The sequence below is a fragment of the Pogoniulus pusillus genome, chromosome 11 (genome assembly GCF_015220805.1).
Source record: "Pogoniulus pusillus isolate bPogPus1 chromosome 11, bPogPus1.pri, whole genome shotgun sequence".
Taxonomy (NCBI): Eukaryota; Metazoa; Chordata; class Aves; order Piciformes; family Lybiidae; genus Pogoniulus; species Pogoniulus pusillus.
This window is the reverse complement of record NC_087274.1, coordinates 31,591,558-31,615,355: the sequence shown is the minus strand read 5'-3', so window position 1 is coordinate 31,615,355 and position 23,798 is coordinate 31,591,558. Positions and strand designations below refer to the sequence as shown.

General features: G+C 51.5%; 1 protein-coding gene and 1 non-coding gene across 2 annotated transcripts in view; both read right to left on the bottom strand.

Annotated features, from left to right (window-relative positions):
• The window catches only part of LOC135179633 (catenin alpha-2), an 898,848-nt gene that overhangs the window by 162,495 nt on the left and 712,555 nt on the right, over nt 1-23,798 (bottom strand). The window lies entirely within an intron of this gene.
• TRNAF-GAA (transfer RNA phenylalanine (anticodon GAA)) lies at nt 884-957 on the bottom strand. Its single transcript has one exon. It is a non-coding gene; the product is annotated as a tRNA-Phe (tRNA).

Sequence of the window (23,798 nt, the reverse complement as noted above, 5' to 3'; positions counted from 1 at the left end):
CCTCCCCAGCCTTCCTGTAGCCCCCTTCAGATACTGGAAGGCCACTCCAAGTTCTCCTTCAGACACTGGAAGTTCTCCTCCAAGCCTTCTCCTCTCCAGGCTGCACAGCCCCAACTCTCTCAGCCTGTGCTCACAGCAGAGCTGCTGCAGCCCTCTCAGCATCTTGGTGGCCTCCTCTGCACTGCCTCCAACACTTCCATGTCCTGCTTGTGCTGGGGGCTCCAGACCTGCCCCCAGGACTGCAGGTGGGGTGTGAGGAGAGCAGAGCCAAGGGGCACAATCCCCTCCTTTGCCCTGTGCCCACACTGCTCTTGCTGCAGCCCAGCACAGGCTTGTGTCTGGGCTGCACTCACCCTGCAGGCTCCTGTGGAGCTTTGCATCAGCCCAGACCCCCAGGGCCTGTCCCTCAGGGCTGAGAATACTCAGATAATTTCCTCTGGTCATTTACCACTACTGGTGGCCATGCTTGCACTTTACAGCATTTAGCACATGAGCAGGGGGTTGAATATCACTGAAGCCTTTGTTTGTTTGTTTGGATTTAACTTTGGCAGGAGTCTTGTGCCTGTTTTGGGGGTATTACTTTGTTTGACTTTACAGGCAGCCTCTTGCACCTTCATAGAAAGTGTTCTGCTCTCCTTCTAAGTGCAGCAACTCATAGAATGGCTTAGGCTGGAAGGGAGCTCACAGATCACAGTATCACAGTATCATCAGGGTTGGAAGAGACCTCACAGATCATCCAGTCCAACCCTTTACCACAGAGCTCAAGGCCAGACTATGGCACCAAGTGCCACATCCAGTCCTGCCTTGAACAGCTCCAGGGACGGCAACTCCACCACCTCCCCGGGCAGCCCATTCCAGTGTCCAATGACTCTCTCAAGGGAAGAACTTAACACCCGGGATCGAACCAGGGACCTTTAGATCTTCAGTCTAATGCTCTCCCAACTGAGCTATTTCAGCTCCTCATCTACTCCAAGCCCCATACAATGGGCAGAGATGCCTCTCAATTACATTTGGCTGCCCAAGGGCACACTCAATCTGGCCTTGAACACCTCCAGACAGGAGGAATCCACAGCCACTCCAGGCAGCTTGTTCCAGAGTCTCACTGTTGAAGAATGTCTTTCTAAGATCCAGCCTAACCCTACTCTCCCTCAGCTTAAAGCCATTCCCCTTTCTCCTGTCTCTAAGCATCCTTATAGAATCATAGAATCAAGCAGGTTGGAAGAGGCCTCCAAGCTCATCCAGTCCAACCTAGCACCCAGCCCTCTCCAATCAACCAGACCATGGCACTAAGTGCCACAAACAGGCTTTTCTTGAACACCTCCAGAGGCAGCAACTCCACCACCTCCCTGGGCAGCCCATTCCAATGCCAATCACTCTCTCTGGCAGGAACTTCCTAACAACATCCAGCCTAGACCTGTCCTGACACAGCTTGAGACTGTGTCCCCTTGTTCTGTCGCTGCCTGCCTGGCAGCAGAGCCCAACCCCACCAGGCTACAAACTCCCTGCAGGTAGCTGCAGACAGCAATGAGCTCTGCCCTGAGCCTCCTCTGCTGCAGGCTGCACACCCCCAGCTCCCTCAGCCTCTCCCTATGTGGTTTCTATTGCAGGTCTTTCACCAGCTTTGTGTCCCTTTCTCTCCAGCTTTCCTGCAGGATCCCTTCAGGTATCAAAAGGCAACTCTAAGCTCATCCCTGGAGTCTTCAGGCTGAACACCCCCAGCTCCCTCAGTCTATCCTCACAGCAGAGGTACTCCAGCCCTTGGATCATCCTTATAGCCCCCTCCTGTAGACTTACTCCAACAGCTCTGTGTCCCTCTGCTGGGGACACCAGAACTGGATGCAGCATTCAGGGTGGAGGTCTCCTAAGAGTGAAGTATAAGGTAGAATCACCTCTCTCAACCTACTGGCCACACTGCTCTCCATGCACCATACATCCTATGAGATGAAGAAAATCCTGCCCTTAGCATACATAATGAACATAATGAACAACTCTCTCAGACATAGGGATGAAAAAATAATCATTGCAATTATCATGTAAGTGTGACAGAGTTCCAGCACGAGCTACAAACATGACATTTAATTTAATTACAAGAACTTCCTGTGGATGATTACTAAGGGAATATGCAGACCTGCTCCTAACTTTGCAATAAAGTTTCTTTGAAAAGGAGAGTTTCAAATGAGCTGTTCTGCCATTAGACAAACAGCTCAAGATAAGCCAGCAGTGTGCCCAGCTAGCAAGGAAAGGCAGTGGCATCCTGGCTTGGATTAGAAATGCTGTGGCCAGTAGCAGCAGGGAGGTGATTGTGTCCTTGTGCTCTGCTCTGGTTATGGAGCCTGGTTTCAGTCCAAATCATATCATAGAATCTTAGAATCAAGCAGGTTGGAAGAGAGCTCCAAGCTCATCCAGTCCAACCTAGCACCCAGCCCTAGTCAGTCAACCAGACCATGGCACTAAGTGCCCCAGCCAGGCTTTGCTTGAACACCTCCAGGCACGGTGACTCCTCCACCTCCCTGGGCAGCCCATTCCAATGCCAATCACTCTCTGATTGAGGCAGAGTATTGTGTTCATGTTTGGGCACTGCAATACAAGAGAGCTGTGGAGGTGTTGAAGCCAATGCAGAGGAGGGTAAGGAAGCTGGGGAAGGGCTTAGAGAGTAAATCTGATGAGGAATCATAGAATCATAGAATCAAGCAGGTTGGAAGAGACCTCCAAGCTCATCCAGTCCAACCTATCACCCAGCCCTATCCAGTCAACCAGACCATGGCACTAAGTGACTGAAGGAGCTGGGGATGTTTAGTTTGAGGAAGAGGAGGCTGAGGGGAGAGCTCATGGCTGTCTACAGCTTCCTGAAAGGACATTGTGGAGAGACTGCTGCTGGGCTCTGCTCACAGTGAACTGGAGACAGAACAAGGGGAAATGGCCTCAAGCTGAGGCTGGGGAGGTTTAGATTGGACTTTAGGAAGAAGTTTTTCCCAGCGTGAGTTGTCAGGAACTGGAATGAGCTGCCCAGGAAGGTGGTGAAGTCACCCACCCTGGATGTGTTTAAAAGTAGTTTGGATGTGGTGCTTGAGGATATGTTTTAAGGATGAACTCTGTAGAGTAGGGATAATGGCTGGACTTGGTGATCCTGAGGGGCTTTTCCAACCTGAATGTTTCTGTGATTCTGTGAAGTATTTCTCTCTCCTGCAAGCCTTCTACGAACCAACTCGCTAAAGACTGAGTAAGTCCCTCTTGTGAGACTCAGATTTAGAGTTCCTCATGCACAGAAATACAGATGGCTTTTTTTTCCCCCACTAATTCCAAATCAATATTGAAAAGAAAATGCCATAATTACAGTATAGGATATGAAGAAGAACACACAAGAGCTTGTTTTTATTTATTAGTATTCAGCACAAAAAGGCAAGCAAGAAGAATGGAAACAAGCACAAAAACCTGTGCAGAAAACACTGTGGAGAACAGGATCATTAAGTAAAAATATAGATTTCTGCTTCCCTACTAAAATAACTGCTGTGAGAGGCATCTTTATTATCTCATTACATAAAGTTGTTGATGTTGTTGGCCTTTTTCTTTGTGCCTACTGAAAAGAAGCCATCTAGAACCAGACTCAAAAGAGCAAGACTCACGTTTGGTAAAGGAACAGCAGTTTTACCCTGTCCATGTGATTAGAGCCTGGTAGGGCTGCAGTTCACAGTATCACAGTATCACAGTATCACAGTATCACCAAGGTTGGAAGAGACCTCACAGATCATCAAGTCCAACCCTTTACCACAGAGCTCAAGGCCAGACCATGGCACCAAGTGCCACATCCAACCTTGCCTTGAACAGCTCCAGGGACGGCGACTCCACCACCTCCCCGGGCAGCCCATTCCAGTGTCCAATGACTCTCTCAGGGAAGAACTTTCTCCTCACCTCCAGCCTAAATCTCCCCTGGCACAGCCTGAGGCTGTGTCCTCTTGTTCTGGTGCTGGCCACCTGAGAGAAGAGAGCAACCTCCTCCTGGCCACAACCACCCTTCAGGTAGTTGCAGACAGCAATGAGGTCTCCCCTGAGCCTCCTCTTCTCCAGGCTAACCAATCCCAGCTCCCTCAGCCTCTCCTCACAGGGCTGTGCTCAAGGCCTCTCCCCAGCCTCGTTGCCCTTCTCTGGACATGCTCAAGCATCTCAATGTCCCTCCTAAACTGGGGGGCCCAGAACTGAACACAGCACTCTAGGTGTGGTCTAACCAGTGCAGAGTACAGGGGCAGAATGACCTCCCTGCTCCTGCTGGCCACACCATTCCTGATGCAGGCCAGGATGCCACTGGCTCTCTTGGCCACCTGGGCACACTGCTGGCTCATGTTCAGGTGGGTATCAATCAGCACCCCCAGATCCCTCTCTGTCTGGCTGCTCTCCAGCCACTCCCACCCCAGCCTGTATCTCTGCATGGGGTTGTTGTTCTCCCTGGGCCTACCTGTGCAACATTTTGTAGTTCACATAATTGAAAGAAATCAGTCACAAAAGCCTTTCTGCACAGCACAGGAACTATTGACAGCAGCCCAAAGGAAGCAAACGTTCAAACACCTCGCTGCGGCGCCTCAGCCATTTAGATCTGTTTGGAAAGAGCATCCCATAAATTTCCCCCTTTTGTCAAGAATGTGTCAAAAGGGGTTTGAATCTATGGCCAATGATTCGTGTCTGGGTTGGTGTTTTTTATGTAGGGGGTGTGTGTGCAGTATGTGAAAGCCCAATCAGTGTTTGCCAAAGGGGGAGTGGATTCAAAGGCATCCCAATGCCAGCCCGACAAATGAGATAAGAGCTGGAAGGTTGGTGTCTAAATTCAGGTGCACAGATTGCACTGGGTTGGAAGGGATCCTCAAAGGTCATCTTGTCCACTCCTCCTGCAGTCAGCAGGGACAACTGTTAGGAGGAAGTTGTTCACAGAGAGAGTGATTTGCCATTGGAATGGGCTGCCCAGGGAGGTGGTGGAGTGGCTGTGCCTGAAGGTGTTGAAGCCAAGCCTGGCTGAGGCACTTAGTGCCATGGTCTGGTTGGTCAGGGCTGGGTGCTAGGTTGGACTGGATAAGCTTGGAGGTCTCTTCCAACCTGAGATTATGGGTGTGAAAAGTCAATAACAGCAGTTATTGAACTTCACTCCAACAGCAAAAGGTGCATTGCTAGTGGAGACACCTGGAATTCCAGGAAAAGACACAAAACACACTGATGTGACAAGAGGGGTTTTGTTCAGGTGAAACCATAAAGCACTGCCTAGAGCTGCCAGCTCCATCCAGTAAATGCTAAGAAAATAAAGGATCACAGGATGCCAGAGGTTGGAAGAACCTCTGGAAATCAAGTCCAACCCTTCTGCCAGAGCAGGACCAGGGAATCCAGCACAGGTCACACAGGAACACATCCAGACAGGGCTGGAAAGGCTCTACAGAAGGAGACTCCACGACCTCTCTGGGCAGCCTGTGCCAGGCTCTGGGACCCTTACACTCAGGAAGTTCTTCCTCATGCTGAAGTGGAGTTTCCTGTGCTGTAGTTTCCATCCATTGCCCCTTGTGCTACCCCAGGGCACAGCTGAGCAGAGGCTGTCCCTGTCCCTCCCTTCCTGACCCCCAGCCCTCAGTTACTTAGAGACATTGCTCAGATCCCCTCTCAGCCTTCTCCTCTCCAGCCTAAGCAGCCACAGGGCTCTCAGCCTCTCCTCCTCAGGCAGTGCTCCAGCCCTGTCCCTCCTGAATTTGGGACCCCAAAACTGGATGCAATATTTGTGCTCCTTCTCTATTGATAACAACATCCTAAACAACACAGAGAACTCTGAACTATATTGCCATTGGAATGGGCTGCTCAGGGAGGTGCTGGAGTCACCGTCCCTGGAGGTGCTCCAGGAAGGACTGGATGAGGCACTTAGTGCCATGGTCTTGTTGACTAGCTAGGGCTGGGTGCTAGGTTGGACTGGATGAGCTTGGAGGTCTCTTTCAACTGGCTTGATTCTTTGATTCTATGATTCTATGACCTCCAACTACAGCAGGCTGCACAGAGCTATGTCAAGTCTCATCTTGAGCTTCTCCAGGCATGGGACCTCAAGCACATTCCTGGGCACCCTGTTCCAGTGTTTCACCATGCTCATTGTGCAGAGCTTCCTTCTGATGTCCAACCTAAATCTTTACTGCTCCACAGAATCATAGAATCAACCAGGTTGGAAGGTACCTCAAAGATAATTCAGCCAAACCTATCACCCAGCTCTTCCAATCAACTATATCATGGCTCCAGTTTCAAACCATTGGCCTCATCCTATCACCACAGATCCTTCTGAACAGTCTCTCTCCAGCCTTCCTGTGGGTGCCCTGCAGATATTAAAATGCAGCTCTAAGGTCTCCATGGAGCTTTCTCTTCTCCAGGCTGAACAAACCCAACTCTCTCAGATTGTCTTCACAGGAGAAGTGCTCCAAACCTCTGAACATCTTTGTGGCCCTCCTGTGGCCCAACTCACTCTAGTGATGGGGCCCCCAGAGATGAACAGAGTAGAATCATAGAATCGAGCAGGTTGGAAGGGACCTCCAAGCTCATCCAGTCCAATCTAGCACCCAGCCCTATCAGTATACTAGGTGAGGTGGGGTATCAGCAGAGCACAGTACTAAGGGAAAATCACTTCTCTTGACCTGGTGGCCACACTTCTTTTGATGCAGTCCAGGACCCAATTTGCTTTCTGGGACATGACAAGCTGTAATCAGCTCTGAAGACATGAAAGGGTTGGAAAAAGGTAACAATTCCTAATGAGACTTCCATTCCTCTGTTGGAAAACAAGGCACGTGGGGCAAATGTCCTTTTGAATTGCCCCCAGAGATGAACAGAGTATAATCATAGAATCAATCAGCTTGGAAAAGGCCTCCAAGCTCATCCAGTCCAACCTAGCACCCAGCCCTGGCCAATCAACCAGACCATGGCATTAAGTGCCTCAGCCAGTCTTGGCTTCAACACCTCCAGGCACAGCCACTCCACCACCTCCCTGCGCAGCCCATTTCAATGCCAATCACTCTCTCTGCCAGGAACTTCCTCCTCACATCCAGCCTAGACCTGCCCTGGCACAGCTTGAGGCTGTGTCCCCTTCTTCTGTTGCTTCTTGCCTGGCAGCAGAGCCCAACCCCACCTGGCTACAGCCTCCCTTTGGGTAGGTCACCTTCTTCAGGAGATATTATTCTTTAGTTCCCCAGTGATATTCTTGAGTTCTTCTAGGAAGTCTCTGACAGAAAATCACACCTGACCTGCTATAGATTTAGAGCTGTAGCCAATCCAGCCCAAAAGGGTGGTAAACAACACGAGAAATGGGGGCACCAGAAATTGAAAACAGCAGGACAATGACACTAAAATGAAAATCTTCTCAGGAGAGTCTTCAGATAGAAACATCAACCAGGTTGGAAGATCATCCAGTCCAACCTAGCACCCAGCCCTATCCAGTCAACTAGACCATGGAACTAAGTGTCTCAGCCAGGCTTTTCTTGAACACCTCCAGGTAAGGCAACTCCACCACCTCCCTGGGCAGCCCATTCCAATGCCAATCACTCTCTCTGCCAACAACTTCCTTCTAACATCCAGCCTACACCTTCCCCCAGCACAACTTGAGGCTGTGTCCCCTCGTTCTGTTGTGGTGACCACTTCAAAGCCCAATTTATCAGTTCCTAGCGTCGCAAGCCCTGTTTGTCCTCAATCTCTTTGCAGCGACCTGCGAAAGTCAAACTAAGAAAGCCCACGTGCACTACTACCAATGTTATTTTGCCTTCTTTGTTTTAGTTAGACTGAAAGCTCACTTTTGCAGGCATTCCAAACCCATGCTTCTCCTGGAAAATCAATGGCAGCACCTTCCAATCCCATTAAAGACTTCCGAAAAGTGACCTCTTCATAGAATCATAGAATCATAGAATCAACCAGGTTGGAAGAGACCTCCAAGATCATCCAGTCCAACCTAGCACCCAGCCCTATCCAATCAACCAGACCATGGCACTAAGTGCCTCATCCAGTCTTTTCTTGAAGACCCCCAGGGACGGTGCCTCCACCACCTCCCTGGGCAGCCCATTCCAATGCCAATCACTCTCTCTGTGAAGAACTTCTTCCTAATATCCAGCCTATACCTCCCCTGGCACAACTTGAGACTGTGTCCCCTTGTTCTATTGCTGGTTGCCTGGGAGAAGAGGCCACCCCCCACCTGGCTACAATGCCCTTTCAATCCCAGGATCGCAACTGGCACTCGTTAGCTGCCTCTACGGCGTAGGAAGTTCTTGGAAGTTGATTTGATGGCAATAAAATTCAGTTTAGCTATTTAAATGCCTGCAGGTGGAGGTCAGCCAAGTTGCACTGCGTCCCATCTGTCGTGCCGCAGTTGCGCGCCAGGAGAGCTCTTGGCGCACACGAGATGGGAGCAGGAGCCTCCGGAGCAGACACTGCTACCTAAAATAAGCTCAGAGAGCTCAAACAGGTTAAGATTCAGCCAACCACAGGCAGTGGCTGCAGGATATTATTCTTTTGCTGTGGCTTAAAAGAAAATAGCAAAGAAGCCTATCTTTAGCCTGCATGAGGTGGGAAAGGTTGCTGCTCCCCTTAGACATGTGTCACTGCTGGCCTGACGTTCAAAGGGATGTGGTATTGCAGCGGTGTTACAAGGGACACATCTGATGCAAATGAAGCATTCTGAGCTTTCACGAGAAGGTAATTACAAGAACATCACATCCTCGCTGCAAGCAATTGAGGGCAGGGTTGCAAGCACACCACAGGCAAGAGCAGTGGCTTCTGTAGTAAAAATCTTTTACTGCAGACATGACTTTTGCCATTACAGGTTCACTGTGGGTAACTAAAAGCCATTGACTGCCACATAATTGCCCAGGATCCCTACAAAGCTGCACAACAGACAAAGTTACCTTGAGAATCACAGAATCATAGAATCAAGCGAGTTGGAAGAGACCTCCAAGCTCATCCAGTCCAACCTAGCACCCAGCCCTATCCAGTCAACCAGACCATGGCACTAAGTGCCTCAGCCAGGCTTTGCTTGAAGACCTGGTGAATGGTGCCACATCCAGCTGGCAGCTGTCACTAGTGGTGTCCCTCAGGGACCAGTGCTGGGCCCCATCCTCTTTAACATCTTCATAGATGATCTGGATGAGGGCATGGAGTCAGTCATCAGCAAGTCTGCAAATGACACCAAGCTGGGGGCAGATGTGGCTGGGTTGGAGGGCAGAAGGGCTCTGCAGCAGGACCTTGACCACCTGGACAGATGGGCAGAGTCCAAGGGGATGGCATTCAATAGCTCCAAGTGCAGGGTGCTGCACTTTGGCCACAGCAACCCCATGCAGAGATACAGGCTGGGGTGGGAGTGGCTGGAGAGCAGCCAGACAGAGAGGGATCTGGGGGTGCTGATTGATACCCACCTGAACATGAGCCAGCAGTGTGCCCAGGTGGCCAAGAGAGCCAGTGGCATCCTGGCCTGCATCAGGAATGGTGTGGCCAGCAGGAGCAGGGAGGTCATTCTGCCCCTGTACTCTGCACTGGTTAGACCACACCTTGAGTGCTGTGTTCAGTTCTGGGCCCCCCAGTTTAGGAGGGACATTGAGATGCTTGAGCGTGTCCAGAGAAGGGCAACGAGGCTGGGGAGAGGCCTTGAGCACAGCCCTACGAGGAGAGGCTGAGGGAGCTGGGATTGGTTAGCCTGGAGAAGAGGAGGCTCAGGGGAGACCTCATTGCTGTCTGCAACTACCTGAGGGGAGGTTGTGGCCAGGAGGAGGTTGCTCTCTTCTCTCAGGTGGCCAGCACCAGAACGAGAGGACACAGCCTCAGGCTGTGCCAGGGGAAATTTAGGCTGGAGGTGAGGAGAAAGTTCTTCCCTGAGAGAGTCATTGGACACTGGAATGGGCTGCCCGGGGAGGTGGTGGAGTCGCTGTCCCTGGAGCTGTTCAAGGCAGGACTGGACGTGGCACTTGGTGCCATGGTCTGGCCTTGAGCTCTGTGGTAAAGGGTTGGACTTGATGATCTGTGAGGTCTCTTCCAACCCTGATGATACTGTGAGACTGTGATACTGTGATCCCTCCAGGGACGGTGCCTCCACCACCTCTCTGGGCAGCCCATTCCAATGCCAATCATTCTCTCTGTGAAGAACAGAATGGTAGAGGCTGGATGGGACCTCTGGAGATGAGTCCAAACCACCTGCCAAAGCAGGATCACCTAGGGCAGGTCACACAGGAACGCATCCAGGCAGGCTTTGAGAGTCGCTATAGAAGGAGAGTCCAGAACCTCTCTGGGTAGCCTGTTTGAGTGCTCCAGCAAAGAGTTTTCCCCTCATGTTGAGGTAGAACCACCTGTTGTTCCTTGTCCTATCATCACTGGGCACCACCAAACAGAGCCTGGCACCTTCATTTTGACATCCACTCCTCAGACATTTACAAGATCCCCTCTCAGCCTTCTCTTCCCCACACTAAAGAGCCCCAGGGCTCTCAGTCTTTAGGCTGGATGTCAGGAGGAAGTTGTTGTCAGAGAGAGTGATTGGCATTGGAATGGGCTGCCCAGGGAGGTGGTGGAGTGGCTGTGCCTGGAGGTGTTGAAGCCAAGCCTGGCTGGGGCACTTAGTGCCATGGTCTGGTTGGTTGGGCAGGGCTGGGTGCTAGGTTGGACTGGCTGAGCTTGGAGCTCTCTTCCAACCTGGTTGATTCTATGATTTTATGATCATTTCATCATCTTCATAGCTCTCTGCTGGACTCCCTCCAGCAGATCCCTGTCTCTCTTGAACTGAGGAGCCCCAAACTGTATTCCCAGTGTGCTCTCACCAGGGTAGAGCAGGGAGGAAAGACAACCTCCCTAAATGTGCTGGACATACTTGAGTCAATTCATTCCAGGTACTTACTTCAGGATGACAATAAAAAACTCTTCCAAGGTAAAATTCTCTACAGCAATGACCCAGAAGGTGTAGCCCAAAGGATGAATGTAAGGCAAAAAGTGGGGAAATATTCATTTCATCTGGTCTGACAGCAAGGTTCTAGCTGTTTAAAATGAATCCTGGAAGCATAGTATGTTTGCTTTTGCTGGCTTATATATAGCAAAGCGTGGGCTGCATCTAATGGCTTGTAAATGCTGGAGGCATTTTGCTCACTTGTATCAAGTTTACTATTTCATGTGCAATGTCAACCTAAATTCAACAGATAGGATGGTTAGAATCTAGCAACTGGAACAAGGAAGAGTGAAAGCTCCACTGAGAAACAACTGACAGAACTCACAGTCAGCAAATTCTTCCCAGTCTGCCACTGGTCCAATAATATATTCTAGCACAGAATGTCAGAGGCTGGAAGGGACCTCCAAAGTTCATCCAGTCCAACTCCCCTGCCAGAGCAGCATCACCTACAGCAGATTGCACAGGAACACATCCAGGCAAGTCTGGAATATCTCCAGGGAGGGAGACTCCACAACCCACCCTGGGCAGGCTGTTCCAGGGTCCTGTCACCCTCACAGGGAAAAAAATTCATCCTCAGGTTCACATGGAACCTCCTATGCCTCAGCTTCCATCCATTGCCCCTTGTCCTGTCATTGGGCATCACCCAGCAGAGCCTGGCTGCAGCCTCCTGCCACTCACCCCTTATAAACATTGATGAGGTCACCCCTTAGCCTCCTCCTCCCCAAGCCCCAGCCCTCTCAGGCTCTCCTCATAAGGAAGAAACGTTTGGAGGAGACCTCTAGAGATCATATCCCTGCCACAAATGAGCCATCTAGGGCAGGGCACACAGGAACACATGCAGGTGGGTTTTGAAATCTCCAGAGAAGCCAACTCCACAAGTTCTGTGGGGAGCCTGCTCCAGGGCTAAGGCACCCTGATGGTAAAGAAGTTTCTCCTCACGTCCAGGGGCAACCTCCCATGTTCCACTTTGTACTCTCTGATCCTTATCCTACTACTGGGCATTGAGGGAATGTAATGTGAGAGGGAATAATAATGGGCAGTGTGTGACCATTTTGACCTTAGAATCATAGAATCAAGCAGCTTGGAAGAGATCTCCCAGATCACAGTATCACAGTATCACCAAGGTTGGAAGAGACCTCACAGATCACCAAGTCCAACCCTTTACCACAGAGCTCAAGGCCAGACCATGGCACCAAGTGCCACGTCCAGTCCTGCCTTGAACAGCTCCAGGGACGGCGACTCCACCACCTCCCCGGGCAGCCCATTCCAGTGTCCAATGACTCTCTCAGGGAAGAACTTTCTCCTCACCTCCAGCCTAAATCTCCCCTGGCACAGCCTGAGGCTGTGTCCTCTTGTTCTGGTGCTGGCCACCTGAGAGAAGAGAGCAACCTCCTCCTGGCCACAACCTCCCCTCAGGTAGCTGTAGACAGCAATGAGGTCTCCCCTGAGCCTCCTCTTCTCCAGGCTAACCAATCCCAGCTCCCTCAGCCTCTCCTCGTAGGGCTGTGCTCAAGGCCTCTCCCCAGCCTCGTTGCCCTTCTCTGGACACGCTCAAGCATCTCAATGTCCCTCCTAAACTGGGGGGCCCAGAACTGAACACAGTACTCAAGGTGTGGTCTAAGCAGTGCAGAGTACAGGGGCAGAATGACCTCCCTGCTCCTGCTGGCCACACCATTCCTGATGCAAGCTTGGCTTCAACACCTTCAGGCATGGTGACTCCACCACCTCCCTAGCCAGCCCATTCCAATGCCAACAACTTCCTCCCTGGCACAGAATAGGGCTGTGTCCCCTTCTTCTGTTGCTGGTTGCCTGGCAAAAGAGAACAACCCCACCTGGCTACAGCCTCCCTTCAGGGAGTTGTAGACAGCAATGAGCTCTGCCCTGAGCCTCCTCTGCTGCAGGCTGCACACCCCCAGCTGGTTTGTGTTCCAGGCCCCTCCCCAGCTTTGTTGCCCTTCTCTCAACACCTTCCAGCACCTCAATATCTCTCTTGAATTGAGGGACCCAGAACTGGACACAGCACTCAAGAGGTGGCCTGAGCAGTGCTGAGCACAGGGGCAGAAGAACCTCCCTTGTCCTGCTGCCCACACTGCTCCTCAGCCAGCCCAGGATGCCATTGGCTCTGCTGCCCACCTGGGCACTGCTGCCTCATCTTCAGCTACTCTCTCCGAGCACCCCCAGCTCCCTCTCTGCCTGGCTGCCCTCAGCCACTCTGTCCCCAGCCTGTAGTGCTGCTTGGGGTTGTTGTGGCCAAAGTGCAGAACCCTGCCCTTGGCCTTGTTCAATCTCATCCCATTGGCCTCTGCCCACCCATGCAGCCTGGCCAGGTCCCTCTGCAGGGCTCTCCTAGGTAAGCTCTGCTGAAACCAGCAAAGCCACAAAGCGGTGAGGTAAGACTGCAGGTAAAACAGCACTTGCACACCATGCTCCAGAGCTCCTGCTGCTTTCTGGCTCTTTGCCATCTCATTCTCTGCACATCATTTCAGAATGGCAAAATTGCTATCAGCGACTTTCAGAACTGAAAATCTATGGTGTGACTCAGAGGTTTCTCTCTCAGCCAAAAAAAAAAAAGGTTGGGAAAGAGGGGTGGGAAAAAAAAGTGGTCATGTACCTGAGGTGGAGTAGAGGGAGTGATGAAGGGCAGAAGGGCTCTGCAGTGGGACCTTGACCGCCTGGACAGATGGGCAGAGTCCAAGGGGATGGCTTCAATAGCTCCAAGTGCAGGGTGCTGCACTTTGGCCACAACAACCCCATGCAGAGATACAGGCTGGGGTGGGAGTGGCTGAGAGCAGCCAGACAGAGAGGGATCTGGGGGTGCTGATTGATACCTGCCTGAACATGAGCCAGCAGTGTGCCCAGGTGGCCAAGAGAGCCAGTGGCATCCTGGCCTGCATCAGGAATGGTGTGGCCAGCAGGAGCAGGGAGGTCATTCTGCCCCTGGACTCTGCACTGGTTAGACCTCACCTTGAGTGCTGTGTTCAATTCTGGGCCCCCCAGTTTAGGAGGGACATTGAGATGCTTGAGCGTGTCCAGAGAAGGGCGACGAGGCTGGGGAGAGGCCTTGAGCACAGCCCTACGAGGAGAGGCTGAGGGAGCTGGGATTGGTTAGCCTGGAGAAGAGGAGGCTCAGGGGAGACCTCATTGCTGTCTACAGCTACCTGAGGGGAGGTTGTGGCCAGGAGGAGGTTGCTCTCTTCTCTCAGGTGGCCAGCACCAGAACAAGAGGACACAGCCTCAGGCTGTGCCAGGGGAGATTTAGGCTGGAGGTGAGGAGAAAGTTCTTCCCTGAGAGAGTCATTGGACACTGGAATGGGCTGCCCGGGGAGGTGGTGGAGTCGCCGTCCCTGGAGCTGTTCAAGGCAGGACTGGACGTGGCACTTGGTGCCATGGTCTGGCCTTGAGCTCTGTGGTAAAGGGTTGGACTTGATGATCTATTAGGTCTCTTCCAACCTTGTTGATACTGTGATACTGTGAGCACCAGAATATTATAGCACCTCTGAAAGATTCATTGACCTGGGTTTTTTTTAATGGAGTAGACAGTAAATAAAAGAGCGACTGAAAATCATCAGATGAAATTAATGATGGATGGCTTGCATGCTTTTATCAGCTAGGCTTTTCAAAACCATGTGTGGCAAATTAGTGGAATTAATATTTTGCACTGATGCAGAACCTTTTGCAGAGGGTTGGCAGGGCTCTATTCAGCCTCTCTATTTACCACAGTTCAATAAAACGGCCACAAATGTCTGCAATACTGAAATATTTGTGTGCAGCCTGAGCTGGAGCATTTCATCTCCTCTTGTTTTGTCTTAGAATAAATGGGAAATGTTGCATCTTCCTGCAGGGAGGCTGTAGGCAGGTGGGGTTGGGCTCTTCTGCCAGTCAACCAGAAACAGAACAAGGGGACACAGTCTCAAGCTGTGCCAGGGCAGGTCTAGGCTCGATGTGAGGAGGAAGTTGTTGGCAGAGAGAGTGATTGGCATTGGAATGGGCTGCCCAGGGAGGGGGTGGAGTCTCTGTGCCTGGAGATGTTGAAGCCAAGCCTGGCTGGGGCACTTAGTGCCATGGTCTGGTTGCTTGGCCAGGGCTAGGTGCTAGGTTGGACTGGATCATCTTGGAGGTCTCTTTCAACCTGCTTGATTCTATGGTTCCTACTTGTGTAAATTGAGCAGTTGGCTTTCTTGCTCCAGGGCTAAGGCACCCTCACACTACAGAAGTTTCTCCTTAAGTTGAGGGGGAACCTCCAATGCTCCAGCTTGTACTCACTTTTCCTTATCCTAGTACTGGGCACCACAGAGAAGAGCCTGGCACTTTTACAGAATCAAGCAGGTTGGAAGAGGCCTCCAAGCTCATCCAGTCCAACCTAGCACCCAGCCCTATCCAGTCAACCACACCATGGCACTAAGTGCCTCATCCAGGCTTTTCTTGAACACCTCCAGGGATGGTGACTTCACTACCTCCCTGGGCAGCCCATTCCAATGCCAATCACGAATCATATTTACTACCATTTATAATTACTTATACACTTTGATAAGATCTCCTCTCAGCCTTCTCTTCTCCAGACATTGACTACCAGTCACAGTATCACAGTATCACAGTATCACCAAGGTTGGAAGAGACCTCACAGATCATCCAGTCCAACCCTTTACCACAGTGCCCAAGGCTAGACCATGGCACCAAGTGCCACATCCAACCTTGCCTTGAACTGCCCCAGGGATGACGACTCCACCACCTCCCCAGGCAGCCCATTCCAGTGCCCAATGACTCTCTCAGGGAAGAACTTTCTCCTCACCTCCAGCCTAAATCTCCCCTGGCACAGCCTGAGGCTGTGTCCCCTTGTTCTGGAGCTGGCCACCTGAGAGAAGAGAGCAACTTCCTCCTGGCCACAACCTCCCCTCAGGTAGTTGCAGACAGCAATAAGGTCACCCCTGAGCCTCCTCTTCTCCAGGCTAAACAACCCCAGCTCCCTCAGCCTCTCCTCATAGGGCTGTGCTCAAGGCCTCTCCCCAGCCTCGTCGCCCTTCTCTGGACACGCTCAAGCATCTCAGTGTCCTTCCTAAACTGGGGGGCCCAGAACTGAACACAGCACTCAAGGTGTGGTCTGACCAGTGCAGAGTACAGGGGCAGAATGACCTCCCTGCTCCTGCTGACCACACCATTCCTGATGCAGGCCAGGATGCCACTGGCTCTCTTGGCCACCTGGGCACACTGCTGGCTCATGTTCAGGCGGGTATCAATCAGCACCCCCAGATCCCTCTCTGTCTGGCTGCTCTCCAGCCACTCCCACCCCAGCCTGTATCTCTGCATGGGGTTGTTGTGGCCAAAGTGCAGCACCCTGTACTTGGAGCTATTGAACCCCATCCCATTGGCCTCTGCCCATCTGTGCAGGCGGTCAAGGTCCCGCTGCAGAGCCCTTCTGCCCTCCAACTCAGTCACATCTGCCCCCAGCTTAGTGTCATCTGCAAACTTGCTGATGACTGACTCCATGCCCTCATCCAGATCATCTATGAAGATGTTAAAGAGGATGGGGCCCAGCACAGATCCCTGAGGGACACCACTAGTGACAGCTGCCAGCTGGATGTAGCACCATTCACCACCACTCTCTGGGTCCGGCCCTCCAGCCAGTTCCTAACCCAAGGTAACTCAGTGAGCAGCTCCAACACCACATATGGTTAGAGGTTTAATATTATGCAGCATTGTCAGCACAGGGGCCAGTAGCAGCTCTTCCTTCTGCACACTTCCATTTTTACAGTGGAAACCAACAAAATTACCACAGACTCTTCTGTTGGAAGTGAAGTCCTTTGATATTGTTATCATCTGAGTGGGATAACACAAGGGAGTGATTTGCCATTGGAATGGGCTGCCCAGGGAGGTGGTGGAGTCATTGTGCCTGGAGGTGTTCAAGCAAAGCCTGGATGAGGCACTTAGTGCCATGGTCTGGTTGTTTGGCCAGGGCTGGGTGTTAGGTTGGACTGGATGAGCTTGGAGGTCTTTTCCAGCCTGCTTGATCCTGTGATTCCTCTCCTACATAAACCCTCCTCACCTGTATTGGCATGCCAGCAAGGATAATTAGCTTGCTGAGGAAGTCTGACTCTGAGCATCATTACTGCTTCTGTCTCATTTTCCCTTCACCTATGTAAAAACTCCTCTGTGCTAATTTCCTTGTTCTTTTGCTAACACACATTGCTGAGTGTCTTTCCCCTTCCTTCTGACATTATGGCAACAGCAATTTTTGCAGCCAAATTACATCTGTGGGAATTTTCAGGCACGTCCAAAGCACAGGTTTAAGATCACCTGTCTGCTCTTAACTGTACAAACTCCTTTAAACTACAGAACAGCACTCAGCATGTGCTGGAAAGGTGACAGCTGCTCCATGCTCTGCATGCCTGTGGGTAAGAACTGTACTCACTGTCACCACAAGCTAAAGAAGAAAACTTGAGCCATTTAATTTGGTGCTTCAAAGGGCATAACCATGGAATTAGACACCCAAAGGAGACAGGTAACAACACTGTTTTGGGCTCTATCTTAAAGTGTTGTCATTATAAAGCAAGGGTTTGACTTTCTCACCTAGCTGTACTGATTCAGGCATTAGGCTGATATCACTAGCCTGGAAGTCCCTCATTGTTTAGAAGCAGGACCTCTAACCTACTACCCCTTTGACTGCAATAATTATGGGCAGTGATCAAATCTTGACTTTTTCTCTCTTCTCTGTCTCATGAATCACAGAATCACAGAATCAAGCAGGTTGGAAGAGAATTCCAAGCTCATCCAGTCCAACCTAGCACCCAGCCCTGGCCAGTCAACCAGACCATGGCACTAAGTGCCTCAGCCAGGCTTTGCTTCAGCACTTCCAGTCGCAGCCAATTCACCACCTCCCTGGGCAGCCCATTCCAATGCCAATCACTCTCTCTGACAACAACTTCCTCCTCATATCCAACCTAGACCTGTCCTGGCACAGCTTGAGGCTGTGTCCCCTTCTTCTGTTGCTGTTTGCCTGGCAGCAGAGCCCAACCCCACCTGGCTACAGCCTCCCTGCAGGCAGCTGCAGACAGCAATGAGCTCTGCCCTGAGCCTCCTCTGCTGCAGGCTGCACCCCCCCAGCTCCCTCAGCCTCTCCTCACACGGCTGTGCTCCAGGCCCCTCACCAGCCTTGCTGCCCTTCTCTCAAGACATGTTCCAGTATCTCAACATCTCTCCTGAATTGAGTAGCCCAGAACTGGACACAGCACTCAAGGGGTGGCCTGAGCAGTGCTGAGCACAGAGGCAGAACCTCCCTCATCCTGCTGCCCACACTGCTCCTGAGCCAGCCCAGGATGCCATTGGCTCTGCTGCCCACCTGGGCACTGCTGCCTCCTCTGCAGCTCCTCTCTCCCAGCACCCCCAGCTCCCTCTCTGCCTGCCTGCTCTCAGCAACTCTGTCCCCAGCCTGTAGCACTGCTTGGGGTTGTTGTGGCCAAAGTGCATAACCCTGCACTTGGCCTTGTTCAGTCTCATCCCATTGGCCTCTGCCCACCCATCCAGCCTGGCCAGGTCCCTCTGCAGGGCTCTGCTACCCTCCAACAGCTCCACAGCTGCTCCTAGCTTGGTGTCAGCTGCAAACTCACTGATGCTGGACTCAATCCCCTGCCCCAGATCATCAATAAAGACATTGAACAGGACTGTGCCCAACACTGATCCCTGGGGCACAGCACCAGTGCCAGCTGCCAGCTGGATGTGGCACCATTCACCACCACTCTCTGGGCCCAGCCCTCCAGCCAGTTCCTGACCCATATCAGTGCTTTTTAAGCATAACCTATTGTAAAGAGATTAAGGCTCACAGAAAACCTTTTTCCCCCAAACTTTTGAAGTCTTGAAAGCACTTCAGGAACCATCGAAACACAAATTTCTTTAACCTGTGTACTGTGAAACTGAACTTACTGTTAAGATGACACTTTCATGCTAAAATCCTCTACTTGCCTGCTTTTAAGGCTCTTAAGAAGTTGTCCTCAGGCTGAAGCTCCTCATCCTTGCTCTGAGGCTGGAGGGAAAAATGAACTTTCTGGAACTTTGAAGAAAATCTACTTAATTATTTGATTTGGTTTTTCAGTAACCCATGCTGGGAAATGAGGCAAATAAACCCCACAACATCTCAGGCTAAGCTGTGGAGCCAGGCTTCCTCTGTTAGCACTGATCCCAAGGGTTTCCTGCTAAAACATGATCCACACATCTCTTAGGATGCTCTTCTAAAGGAGTTGTGAGGTGCTTGGGTTTTCTTTGGAGCTTTATCTCCAAACTAAGGCATTTAAGGTGTTATCAGAGAGGGAGAGAATTTGTTATTAGGGTTACAGTGCACTGCTGGGTAAGATCTGGGTATTTTCAGTACATTTACAGATGATCAATGTCTTTACTGATGATCTGAACCAGGGGATTGAGTCCAGTATCAATGAGTTTGTAGACAACACTAAGCTAGAAGAAGGAGTGGGTCTGTTAGAGGGTAGGAGAGCCCTGCAGAGGGACCTGGCCAGGCTGCATGGGTGGGCAGAGGCCAATGGGATGAGATTGAACAAGACTAAGCACAGAGATCTGCACTTCGGCCACAACAACCCCAAACAGCAATACAGGCCGGGGCCAGAGTGGCTGAGAGCAGACAGGGCTCAGAGGCTCAGAGAGGGAACTGGGGGTGCTGGTAGAGAGGAGCTGCAGAGGAGGCAGCAGTGTGCCCAGGTGGGCAGCAGAGCCAATGGCATCCTGGGCTGGCTGAGGAGAAGTGTGGGCAGCAGGACAAGGGAGGTTCTTCTGCCCCTGTGCTCAGCACTGCTCAGGCCACACCTGGAGTGCTGTGTCCAGTTCTGGGCTCCTCCATTGCAGAGAGATGTTGAGGTGCTGGAAGGTGTTGAGAGAAGGGCAGCAAGGCTGGTGAGGGGCCTGGAGCAGAGCCCTGTGAGGAGAGGCTGAGGGAGCTGGGGGTGTGCAGCCTGCAGAAGAGGAGGCTCAGGGCAGAGCTCATTGCTGTCTGCAGCTGCCTGCAGGGAGGCTGTAGCCAGGTGGGGTTGGGCTCTGCTGCCAGGCAAGCAGCAGCAGAAGAAGGGGGGACAGCCTCAAGCTGTGCCAGGGCAGGTCTAGGCTGGATGTTGTTAGGAAGTTGTTGTCAGAGAGAGTGATTGGCATTGGAATGGGCTGCCCAGGGAGGTGGTGGAGTGGCTGTGCCTGGAGGTGTTGAAGCCAAGCCTGGCTGAGGCACTTAGTGCCATGGTCTGGTTGCTTGGTCAGGGCTGGGTGCTAGGTTGGACTGGATGATCTTGGAGCTCTCCTCCAACCTGGTTGGTTCTGTGATTCTGAGCCATACCTCTTATCTAACCCACTCCAGGTTCTGTATCCAGCTCTGGCAGGGGGGTTGGACCAGATGAGCTTCTAAGGTCTCTTCCAACCCCTACCATTCTGTGATCTAACCTAATATTTATCTTGTGTCGTAGCACTGCAGATTTTCCAGTGTCTCTTCTGCTTCTCTGATTCTGTTGTAAACGTGAGGAGGAGTTTTTTCATGGTGAAGGTGACAGAACCCTGGCACAGGCTGCCCAGGGGAGGGTTGTGGAGTCTCCCTCTCTGGAGATATTCAAGACCTGCCTGGATGTGTTCCTGTGCGATCTGCTCTAGGTGATGCTGCTCTGGCAGAGGAACTGGACTGGATGAGCTTTGGAGGTCCTTTCCAACCCCTGACATTGTGACTGAGCTCAGGTTTTTCCCTAGGAAAATTATGACTGGGAATATTTACTTTCTGGATCCACATCTACAGGAAATGTTGAATTGTCTTCTTGCCTCTGGGACTTGTCAATAAGTAAAAAAAAAACCTACATAATCAGGAGTAAACTAAAAATAAGACAAATCTAGTGCCATGTGTACTTGACATTCAGCAGCAGCATTACAAGCACATAAAAATAGCTTCACTTAAAATTCACTCCAAAGCCTTCTCTTCTCTCTTCTCTTCTCTTCTCTTCTCTTCTCTTCTCTTCTCTTCTCTTCTCTTCTCTTCTCTTCTCTTCTCTTCTCTTCTCTTCTCTTCTCTTCTCTTCTCTTCTCTTCTCTTCTCTTCTCTTCTCTTCTCTTCTCTTCTCTTCTCTTCTCTTCTCTTCTCTTCTCTTCTCTTCTCTTCTCTTCTCTTCTCTTCTCTTCTCTTCTCTTCTCTTCTCTTCTCTTCTCTTCTCTTCTCTTCTCTTCTCTTCTCTTCTCTTCTCTTCTCTTCTCTCAACAGCCCTCCCAGACTCTTATTTCCACAGCCTGCACTGTCCCAATTCAAAGCATCACTAAGAATTATGGAATCAGTCAGGGTTGGAAGGGACCACAAGGAGCAGCCAGTTCCAACCTCCCTGCCATGCCCAGGGACACCCTACCCTAGAGCAGGCTGCACACAGCCTCAGCCAGCCTGGCCTCAAACACCTCCAGCCATGGGGCATCAACCACCTCCCTGGGCAACCCATTCCAGCCTCTCATCACTCTCCTGCTCAACAACTTCCTCCACACCTCCAGCCTCACTCTCCCCACCTCCAGCTTTGCTCCATTCCCCTCACTCCTGCCACTCCCTCACAGCCTCAAAAGTCCCTCCCCAGCTTTTTTGTAGCCCCCTTCAGATGCTGGAAGGCCACAAGAAGGTCCCCTGGGAGCCTCCTCTGCTCCAGCCTGCACAGCCCCAACTCTTTCAGTCTGTGCTCACAGCAGAGCTGCTGCAGCCTCTCAGCATCCTCCTGGCCCTGCTCTGGACACTCTCCAGCATCTCCACAGCCCTCTTGTAATGAGGACTCCAGAGCTGGATGCAGGACTCCAGGTGGGGTCTCAGCAGAGCAGAGCAGAGGGGCAGAATCCCCTCCCTGGCCCTGCTGGCCACACTGCTGCTGCTGCAGCCCAGGCTCTGCTTGGCTTTCTGGGCTGCAAGTGCACACTGCTGGCTCCTGTGGAGCTTCTCCTCCAGCAGCACCCCCAAGTCCCTCTCCTCAGGGCTGCTCTCCAGCCACTCACTGCCCAGCCTGCATCTGTGCTTGATTTCTCCTACCAGCAATTCTGCAACAAAAGTTTCCAGCTAGAGATATAAATTCTGTTCAAGTAACAACTATCGTGGGGGGGAAATAAAGGCTTCATCTGACCTTGCTAGTTATCTCCAAGAGGTATTTTGACAGAAAAAAATACTTTAAAGCCATACAGGTCATCCAAGGCAGAGAATATGGGTGTGAAAAGTCAATAACAACAGTTATTGAACTTCACTCCAACAGCAAAAGGTGCATTGCCAGTGGAAACACCTGGAATTCCAGGAAAAGACACAAAACACACTGATGTGACAAGAGGGGTTTTGTTCAGGTGAAACCATAAAGCACTGCCTACAGCTGCCAGCTCCATCCAGTAAATGCTAAGAAAAGAAAAGATCACAGGATGCCAGAGGTTGGAAGAACCTTTGGAAATCAAGTCCAACCCTTCTGCCAGAGCAGGACCAGGGAATCCAGCACAGGTCACACAGGAACACATCCAGACAGGCCTGGAAAGGCTCCACACAAGGAGACTCCACAACCTCTCTGGGCAGTCTGTGCCAGGGCTCTGGGACCCTCACAGGAAAGAAGTTCCCCCTTGTGTTGAGGCAGAACCTCCTGTGCTGCAGCTTACACCCATTGCTGCTTGTCCTATCCCAGGCAGCAGTGAGCAGAGCCTGTCCCCCCACTCCTGGCAGCCCTCAGATACTTATAGACATTGATCAAATCCCCTCTCAGTCTTCTCTTCTCCAGACTAAGCAGCCCCAGGTCCCTCAGCCTCTCCTCATCAGCCATGCCCTCCTGTCCCCTCATCATCCTCACAGCCCTCCACTGGACCCTCTCCAGCAGATCCCTGTCCCTCTGCAACTGGGGAGCCCAAAACTGAACACAGTACTCAAGATGAGGTCTCAGCAGGGCAGAGTAGAGAGGGAGGAGAACCTCCCTTGAGCTACTGGACACACTCCTCCTGATACATCCCAGGATGCCATTGGCCTTCTTGGCCACAATGGGATTGTTTAGCCTGGAGAAGAGGAGGCTCAGGGTTGAGATCTCATTGCTCTCTACAGCTACCTGCAGGGAGGCTGTAGCCAGGTGGGGTTGGGCTTTTCTCTCAGGCAACAAGTAACAGAAGAAGGGGACACAGTCTCAAGCTGTGCCAGGGCAGGTCTAGGCTGGATGTTGTTAGGAAGCTGTTGTCAGAGAGAGTGATTGGCATTGGAATGGGCTGCCCAGGGAGGTGGTGGAGTGGCCGTGGCTGGAAGTGTTTAAGCCAAGCCTGGCTGGGGCACTTAGTGCCATGGTCTGGTTGACTGGATAGGGCTGGGTGCTAGGTTGGACTGGCTGAGCTTGGAGCTCTCTTCCAAGCTGGCTGATTCTATGATTCCATTCTATGACACATTGCTGTGCCATGGTTGAGTTTTTAGCCACAATAATACTCTACTTAAATTACAGACAGAGTAATAAACCTTGGCACTGGGGGGAATTCTCTGTCCAAGTTGCTTGGTGTAACTTGGGTTTTTGGGTTGGTACTTGGGATTATTGCTTGGTACCATTGAAAGGTTTCTAATCAAAACCTCACAGAATCACAGGATGCCAGGGTGGAAGGGACCCCAAGGAGCATCTGGGCCAACCTTTTTAGGTAACAGCAGGGTTGAAATGAGCTGCCCTTGCACCCTGTCAAGCTGAGTCTTCAAACTATGCAGTGGAAGGGAATCCACAGCTTCACCTTGGGAGATGGTTCTCATAGGGACAGATTTCCTTCTGGAGTCCATTGGCAACCTGTCCCCATCCCTCCTTGTCTTTTCTGTGGCACTCTTTGTACAAAGGGAGTCTCCATCCTGCTGGTAGCCACCCTTTATGTACTGGCATATGGTAATAAGGTCTCCCTTTGTAAAGGGTTA